The following is a 9,415-nucleotide window of genomic DNA, read 5'->3' on the forward strand; positions in this document are numbered from 1 at the left end:
ACATACATATAAAACTTTTTCTCCCATTAATCTCTATTTTTCAGTTTAATTCACTGTCCTCCAGTTACAGAACATAAGAGGTAGAGGAAACATTTTTTTCTGCTTGATACTGACGATTTTAAAAAGTACTTTATTTGTAGTTAAAGTCAACTTTACAGAGTATGTAATGTTTATTCTAACTCAAAATTATTTAATATAAATTAATAAGTGGGTATATTTCCAAGTAATGGCCAACAGAATAAAAAATAGTTCTGAAGCAACAAAATCATAATAGAACCAGGTAGTCAATCATCATATCTTAGCGTATCCAAAGACTTTCTGTATCAGAACATGCGGGGGCATAAAAATTAATTTCAAAAAGGGATTTTTATGAAAATCATATGTAGCTTTGGCCTCAGAAATAATGGACAACTTTATAAGAAGCAATATTGCAAATTGGAAAAAGCTCAGTTTTTATTTTTAAGTTGAACCTATGTTCAAACATAAACTATTCTGTATATTAATATTTCCAGAGTTTTAGATTTTGGCCATTCTAATAGGTATGTAGTAGTACCTCATGGTTATTTTAATTTAAATGACCCTGATGACATATGATGTGGTACATCTTTTCATATGCTTAACCTTAGGCTTTGTAGGCATATGAAAATTGTAATTCTTTGAAATTTACTTCTAATTTAAATTAAGTTATTTTTGTAATCAGTCCTAATGCTAATTTGTTGTCCTCAAACAAGGTCCTATTATAAATGATTCCCAGTCATCTTCCACCTCCCAAACCTGCTGATGCAACCTTAGCCTTTCTGCTTTCTTTCCAAGGTACCAAACCACTTGTGTGACAGTTGAAAACCCAGATGTTCTGTTTATATATTTTTTCAGATTATTAGTTACTAAAATGAAAGAAAACTGTCTCCTTCTCCTCAAGAGGAAATAATACACATTGAAATGGACTATGATTGGACTGTGTTCACAAATGAGGAAAGTCGTTATATTTAAACCAATCCAGGAAGGAGCTTCTGTCAAGAGGACCTGTACTCAATGAATCAATCAATGTATTTTTTTTCTACCCATCCCAGCCTAAGTGTGCTAATTATTGTTTTGTGTCCCTGCAAAATATGGTTATCCAGAAAATAGCAGGAGTTCAAGCTTTAGATTTAGGCTTACAAGGAAGTAGAATAGAATGCCTATTGGATTTTAAGCCTAAGCTGCATTGGAGTGTGTGATAGGTGGTATTTAGGAGTGCCCTAGATAAGAATGAAAATGAATCTGTAATCCAAAAATAAAATCTTAGTCTCCCTAACTAACTAAGCAGACCCCTCTGGGCCAAGGGAACCTCAGAGAAACCTGAAAATTTGAATTGTAAGACATAATCGGAAGGAGGTTGGGCACAACTTATTATACCTCCTCCCTTTTGGACTTTAGGTTCAACTGACTAGCATTATCATTAAAACAGAGATCATAGGATTAACAAAACAGACTTTTTGCGGCAATAAGATACTAATTTCTGACCTGACTCTGGTCCAGCATCATTTGGCAGATGACATATCCTGAAAAAAATGAAAATAATGTACCCCAAAATACATTTCTTTGACGTATTTTGAAATGGCCTTATAAAGCCATTTTTGTTAGTGAAATTTGCATACGTAGAGAATCTCCATTAATGCAGGAAGCCTTTCCTTTCTATGCCTTTCCCAGATCTAGGAGAGAGTAAATGAGAGTCTGACACCCTTAAATTCTGAAAAGAGACATTTACCAACTATTCCCTATGAAGGCTGCTACCTATGAGACTTCATCTACATAACAAAACCTTAACCTCCACAATCTCCCTTATCTTAAGTATTTCTTTCTAATTACTTCAAGTACTTAGACAAAACTTAACTTTCTCAACCAACTGACAATTAGAAAATCTTTGAATTCACCTGTAACCCATAAACAACCCCCTTCAGCTTCAAAATATGCTCTTTAGGTTGTACCAATGTACACTTTCCATGTATTAATTTTCTAATTTTACCTACAATTCCCGTTTTCCTAAATTGTATAAAACCAAATTCTAAGCCAACTTATTTAGGCACACTTTCTCAGGGCCTCTTGAGACTGTTTCCTGAGCCATGGTCAGTCATATTAGCTAGGAATAAACCTCTTTAAATGTATTACAGAGTTTGGTTTTTCTATTAACAGGTCTTGTTTCTTATTGGCTTTATGCTCCATTTATGTATACATGTTAAAAAATTTCCCAGAAAAGCAGGATGATTTAAGCACACCTTATTTTGTTATGACTGTAACTACATCTTAATACTCTCACTAATTTATCCCAGATTTTCACAGCTAACAAGATGAATACATAACATATAGATCACTGATTTTTATTTCACCTACTATCCAAATAATGTAATATCATGTGACTGGAGACTAAAATTTGTATGAGAAAACCTTCAGTTTAAAAATATATATATATATTTTATAATACAAATTCAACAGAATGATTGGTGGTGTGTAAAATAAAACTTATCTCATTATAAAGTAGTGTTTGATGATATATGATTTCATGAATATCTTTACATTGAGCTGTTAATAATACATATGTTCATTCTGGGTGAAATGAGTCAACAATGATGTATGTCTATTTTTAAAGTAGGTTTAGAAATAGAAGGCAAACAGAAGAGCATTTAAACTGAAAAATTATTAGCATATAAAGTTTAATATCCATTGGAATCAGGTGACTTTACCATTACATATTTGTATATATATAAAGGTGTAGGTTGCTAAAGAAATATGAGAAACATAGAAATAGCAGGATGGTTACCTAAAGCTTGTTAATTTTTATTTTTTATTTTTTATTTTTTTAGTGAAAATGCTGAGGCTTCTTTGAATAAGAAATTTTCTCTATGTCAAATTCAAATGCTTCTGGTTTTGGCCTTAACTGTGAAGATCACAGAAACAGTTTGTTTGGTTCTAATTCTATTCAATTGTGTTAGAAACCCATAATAAACAACACAATATAAGATTATTATGTTTGCCCTCAGACCCTTACATTATAAAACAATTTTCTTCAAAATTTATCTTTCTGCAATGTATTCTTTGATGTATTACTTAGCTCAAACAATATGAATAGACTACTTATATTTGTCATTATTAATTCTACTCACAGATGATCGATTACCAACTCAGTGTATGCATAACAGTTCTTACCTCAATAATGCCTCTTATGCCTGTTTCTCTCTCTCTCTCTCTTTTTTAAATTTTTATTCACTATTCACTAAATCAGACATTCATGACCTCTCATTTACAACAGTATCTGAGAGAATTTTGCTGTTTATAGCATTTCTTCAGTCTGGTTAAACTGTACAGTGCTACCAGGGTTTTCTTCTAAACAGAGGTCAGATCATATTGCTCAACAATATTCCATAAATCTTTCCTGACCCTTGTGTGCTTCCATGTATGTATATGCACATGCATATATGTATGTCTATTTTATATCCTCAGGGAAAGAAATAAATTAAATATATTTAGAAAACATCACGCTTTGCTTGGAAAACACTTCTATTTTACATAGAAAAAAATCTCAAATACGAATCTGCTATAATAGTTTATTGTACGTGCTTCTTTTACCATTTGTACAATGGGGAAATAAAATAAAGAAATATCCACAATACTGTTCCTAATGTAGCCTCTTCAGGAATGTCAGTCTTTCTAAAATGACTGAAGGTAATTAACACATAATTAGCTTTAAGCCTTTAAATAACTGCTCACAATTTGCCCATGTTTGTTTCTACATTTTTCGTCCTCATTGAGTTTTAAGTTTTGTCTTCCTCACCTAATAATCAGTTTGCCAACAATCATGTTATTTCCTAAATGTATACTTAAAAAGCAATCACTGAGATTTGTTTTGTCTCTTTAAAATTATGGCATTATTTCTTGAGTGCTCTTTCAAACTAAGAAATTGAAATAGATAACTTTATTAACTTCTAGATGTCAACCATGACACTTTACAGCACTTTCTACCATTTACTCTATAAAAGCTTCAGAATCGTCAGAATCATATCATCCCTGAAACTGACTTGTGTATGTACCAAACAGCACTGTGAGTTGGTTTTAATTTAGACTAAATTTCTTTAGAGTCTGGTGAGAACATGAGCAAGTTTGAAGTGGATTTTTTTTATTATTTTCTGTTTTAGCTGTGTTGAGAATAAATGTTTTAAAAAAATCCATTACTGCTTTATAGCATTATAAAAAGTATTCTTATTTTTCTGATTAGTCAAATAAAATGTGTCTGAGCCTTTATTTCTAAGGAGAAACAGCTCCATCTAAAGGTGACTATGATTTATCTCAATCTTTCACTTCCAAATTTGCAGAAAGCTATTGCAAAAATGATTTTACTGGTACAAACAAAGCCTTCTTTGTCTTTAAAATAAAACTCTATTTAGAATACATATTTAAAAAGAGTATTTTATATATTATGTATATATATCTACAGAGAGAGAGAGAGAGACCCACATCTGTATTTACATCTATCATCTGTCTTACCTGTCAGTCTATATCCTGGATACGTTAACTAACATATATTTAAATAAAGGAAAATAGATTCTGTATTTACCAAAGTTTTATACTTTTTTTTAGCAAAAATTGATATAGATTCAATTTTGTGTTGAGTTTGAAATATGGCTTGTGCTTTTGAGATACAGTATATTGACGTTTATTGCAATATTAAATTACTTTTTTAGCATTATAGAAAGGATTATTTCACCATAATTGATTATACCTTATTGGTGTTATTTTATCAAAAGAAATTATATTATTAATTTTTTTTTCTGGAAACAAAGATTCTAAGCCACCTATAAATTTCATGTTTAATCTTCAGGAGGAAGTAATATAAATGATGTGTAATCTGAACACTTCTTAGAAATGAAATTTTGGGGTCAAACTGATTTTGCAAGGTGGTTTTTATTGTTTAGATAGTGATATGGTTTGCCTGTGTGACCTTCTGAATCTTGAATTGTAGTTCCCATAATCCCCACGTGTCGTTGAAAGGACACAGTAGGAGGTAATTGAATCCTGGGGATGGTTACCCTCATCCTGTTCTCATGATAGTGAGTGATTTCTCGTGAGACAGAATGGTTTTATCAGGGGCATTTTCCACTTGTACTAGGCACCTCTTCTTCCTGTCTTCATGTGAAGAAGAATATGATTGCTTCCTCTTTTGCCGTAATTGTAAGTTTCCTGAGACCTCCCCAGCCATGACAAGCCATGAGTCAATTACGCCTCTTTTCTTTATGAATTACCCAATCCCAGACAGTACTTTATAGCAGCATGAGAACAGACTAATACAACAAATTGTTACCACAAGGTAGTGGGGCACTGCTATAAGGATACTCAAAAATGTGAAAACAACTTTGGAACTGGGTAACAGGCAGAGGTTGGAACAGTTTGAAGGGCTCAGAGGAAGACAAGAAGATGTGGGAAAGTTTGGAACTTCCTGGAGACTTGTTGAATGGCTTTGACCAAAATGATGATAGTGATATGGACAATGATGTCCAAGCTGAGGTGGTCTCAGAGGGAGGAACATGTGGGGAACTAGAATAAAGGTGACTTTTGCTATGCTTTAGCAAAGAGACTGGTGGCATTTTGCCCCTGCCCTAGAGATCTGTGGAACTTTGAACTTGAGACAGATGATTTACAATATCTGGGAGGAAAAACTTCACAGCAAAATGTTCAAGAGGTCACTTGAGTGCTGTTAAAAGCATTCAGTTTTATGTATTAACAAAGATATGGTTCAGAATTGGAAATTATGTTTGATAGGGAAGCAGAGCATAAAAGTTTGGAAAATTTGCATCCTGGTGATGTGATAAAAAAGAAAAAAAAATTTCTCCAATTTTCTGAGGAGAAACTCAAGCTGGCTGCAGAAATTTGCATAAGTAACAAAGGGTCAAATGTTAATTGTCAAAACAATGGGGATAATGTCTCCGGGGCACGTCAGAGATCTTCAAAGAAGCCCCGTCTATCACAGGCCCAGAGGCCTAGGAGGAAAAAATGGTTTTATGGGCCAGGCCCAGGGCCTTGATGCTTTGTGCAGTCTTGATACTTGGTGCCCTGCATCTCGGCCATGGCTAAAAGGGGCCAACATACAGCTCTGCCTGTTGCTTCAAAGTGTGTAAGCCCAAAGTCATGGCAGCTTGTACGTGGTGTTGGGCCTGTGGGTGCACAGAAGTCAAAAATTGAGGTTTGGGAACCTCCACCTAGATTTTAGAGGATGTATGGAAATTCCTGGATGTCCAAGCAGAAGTTTGTTGCAGAGGTGGAGCCCTCATGGAGAACCTCTGGTAAGGCAGTGTGGAAGGGGAATGTGGGGTTGGAGTCCCCACACAGAGTCCCAACTGGGCCACTGTCCTCCAGACCCCAGAATGGTAGATACACCAAAAGCTTGTACCTTGCACCTGGAAAAGCCACAGACACTCAATGCCAGCCTGTGAAAGCTTCCAGGAGGGGCCCGTACCCTGCAAAGCCACAGGGTGAAGTTGTCCAAGGCCTTGGGAGCCCACCTCCTGCATCAGATGTGAGACATGAAGTTGAAGGAGATCATTTTGGAACTTGAAGTTTTAATAATTGCCCTACTGGATTTAGGACTTGCATGGGGCTTGTAGCCCCTTCTGTTTTTGCTAATTACTACTGTTTGGAATGGGTGTATTTACCCAATGCCTGTACCCCCATTGTATGTAGGAAGTAACTAACTTCCTTTTCATGTTAAAGGCTAATAGGTGGATGGGACTTGCCTTGTCTTAGATGAGATCTTGGACTTGAACTTTTGGGTTAGTGCTGGAATGAGTTAAGACTTTGGGGGAATGATGGAAAGACATGATTGTGTTTTAAAATGTGAGGACATGAGATATGGGAGGAGCCAGGGGCAGAATGATTTGTTTTGGCTGCATCCACACCAAAATCTCATCTTAAGTTGTAATCCTATAATCCCCATGTGTTGTGGGAGGGACCCAGTGGAATGTAACTGAATCATTGGTGCAGTTACCCTCATGCTGTTCTCACGAGAATGAGTGAGTTCTCACAAGATCTGGTGGTTTTATAATAGACTTCTCCCCCTTTTGCTGTGCACTTCTCCTTTCTGCCATCATGTAAAGAAGTCATGTTTGCCTCTCTTTCCACTATGATTGTAAGTTTCCTGAGGCCTCCCCAGCCATGTGAAATTGTGAGTTAATTAAACCTATTTCCTTTATAAATTACCCATTCCCCAGCAGTTCTTGATAGTAGCATGAGAATGGACTAATACAGACACTGTGATAAATGAAATACCCATATAGAATATTTTCTTTTTTTAGGAATTGGATGTTCATATTTATTAATATGGATCTAGAGAAGCATTTATTCACTAATGCATTTCATTTGTGTTCTTAATTTAAAATCACCTTTTTATCTTGCTTGTTTTTTTTGCAGCTAAATTAGAAATTTATACTTTTCTCTATAAGAAATACAATGATGTTCTTTCTTATAAATTACATTCTCTAATTTTCTTGTGGGCCTGCTTCAAGAGAATCCATGTGTTCAAAATGATTCCTTGCAGTTCTCCCCATGCCTAATGCTTATTTATTCCAAATATCTGAGCAGCAATATAAGCTGATCCTTCTGGAGAAAATATGGTTTAACAGGCAAGACCACTGGGACCACTGGGTAGTTGAAGAGAAGATCACACATCCTAAGTTCTCCAGACTAGTTTAAGAAGAACACAGCTAATGACTGGATATGTAGACCTGCCATACATTACTGGTCCCAAACCATTTTTTCCACTTGCCACTGCCACAAATACAGTATAAATGCTATTCCCTTTATATTCAGCGTTACTCTTCAGAGTTTCATCTCGTCCATTATGTGCGTATGTTACTCAAAGTTCACATGGAATTCCAAAATTTCCATAGGCCTTCTGATTTTTTTAAAGTGACAATTCTCTCTGCAACCCACTCAATTTTTTTTTTTTTTTTTTTTACCATTTGGATCCCTTGAAAATTTACTTCTTTGAGGATGCAATACAACAGTTTGTCTTTCTGTTGGCTTCAATCCCCTGATGGCCAGAGTCCCCAAAAATCATTATCAATAATACCAGAAAGAACAATTTACTGGATGGTTACATCAACACCAAATGTAGTCTTCATTCCAACCAGTGTACAGTTCTGGGGCAACCAGGATTTCTCCAGTATTTAAAAAATAGCCTGTGTAGCATGATTCATGATATCCACTTCTGTATGGCCTATAGCAAATCCAAAGAAGCAAAATTTTGCAACAATTAGCTATTCTTCAGGCCACCGTGGGTCATTATTGGCATCATCCTTGAAAAACATCTCCAATGTAAGAATCAAATAGACCCAATAAAAAATGATAAAGAGGATATTGCCAATGATCCCACAGAAATACAAACTATCATCAGAGAATACTACAAACACCTCTATGCAGATAAACTAGAACATCTAGAAGAAATGGATAAATTCCTAGACATATACACCCTCCCAAGACTAAGCCAGGAAGAAGTCAAATCCATGAATAGACCAATAACAAGTTCTGAAATTGAGGCAGTAATTAATAGCCTACCAACCAAAAAAAGCCCAGGACCAGATGGATTCACAGCCGAATTCTACCAGAGGTACAAAGAGGAGATAGTACAATTCCTTCTGAAACTATTCCAAACAATAGAAAAAGAGAGACTCCTCCCAAACTCATTTTATGAGGCCAGCATCATCCTGATACCAAAACCTGGCAGAGACACAACAAATAAAGAAAAATTCAAGCCAATATCCCTGATGAACATTGATGTGAAAATCCTCAATAAAATACTGTCAAACCAAATACAGCAGCACATCAAAAAGCTTATCCACCATGATCAAGTCGGCTTCATCCCTGGGATGCAAGGCTTGTTCAACACATGCAAAGCAATAAACGTAATCCATCACATAAACAGAACCAATTACAAAAGCCACATAATTATATCAAAAGATGCAAAAAAAGACCTTCTATAAAATTCAACACCCCTTCATACTAAAAACTCTCAATAAACTAGGTATTGCTGGAACATATCTCAAAATAATAAGAGCTATTTATGACAAGCCCAAAGTCAATATCATACTGAATGGGAAAAAGCTGGAAGCATTCCCTTTAAAAACCACTGCAAGACAAAGATGCCCTCTCTCACCATTCCTAATCAACTTAGTATTGGAAGTTCTGGCCAGGGCAATCAGGCAAGAGAAAGAAATAAACGTATTCAAATAGGAAGAGAGGAAGTCAAATTGTCTCTGTTTGCAGATGACATGATTGTATATTTAGAAAACCCCATTGTCTCAGCCCAAAATCTCCGTAAGCTGATAAGCAACTTCAGCAAAGTCTCAGGATACAAAATCAATGTGCAAATATCACAAACATTCCTATACAC

The 9,415-nt window shown here is 35.3% G+C and overlaps 1 pseudogene; it reads right to left on the reverse strand.

Annotated features, from left to right (window-relative positions):
- Window positions 1-4,827: 4,827 nt before the first annotated feature.
- Window positions 4,828-8,388, reverse strand: LOC129529699 (bifunctional phosphoribosylaminoimidazole carboxylase/phosphoribosylaminoimidazole succinocarboxamide synthetase-like; annotated as a pseudogene).
- Between the last annotated feature and the right edge of the window lie 1,027 nt (window positions 8,389-9,415).

The sequence above is a fragment of the Gorilla gorilla genome, chromosome X (assembly GCF_029281585.2).
Source record: "Gorilla gorilla gorilla isolate KB3781 chromosome X, NHGRI_mGorGor1-v2.1_pri, whole genome shotgun sequence".
Classification (NCBI taxonomy): domain Eukaryota; kingdom Metazoa; phylum Chordata; class Mammalia; order Primates; family Hominidae; genus Gorilla; species Gorilla gorilla.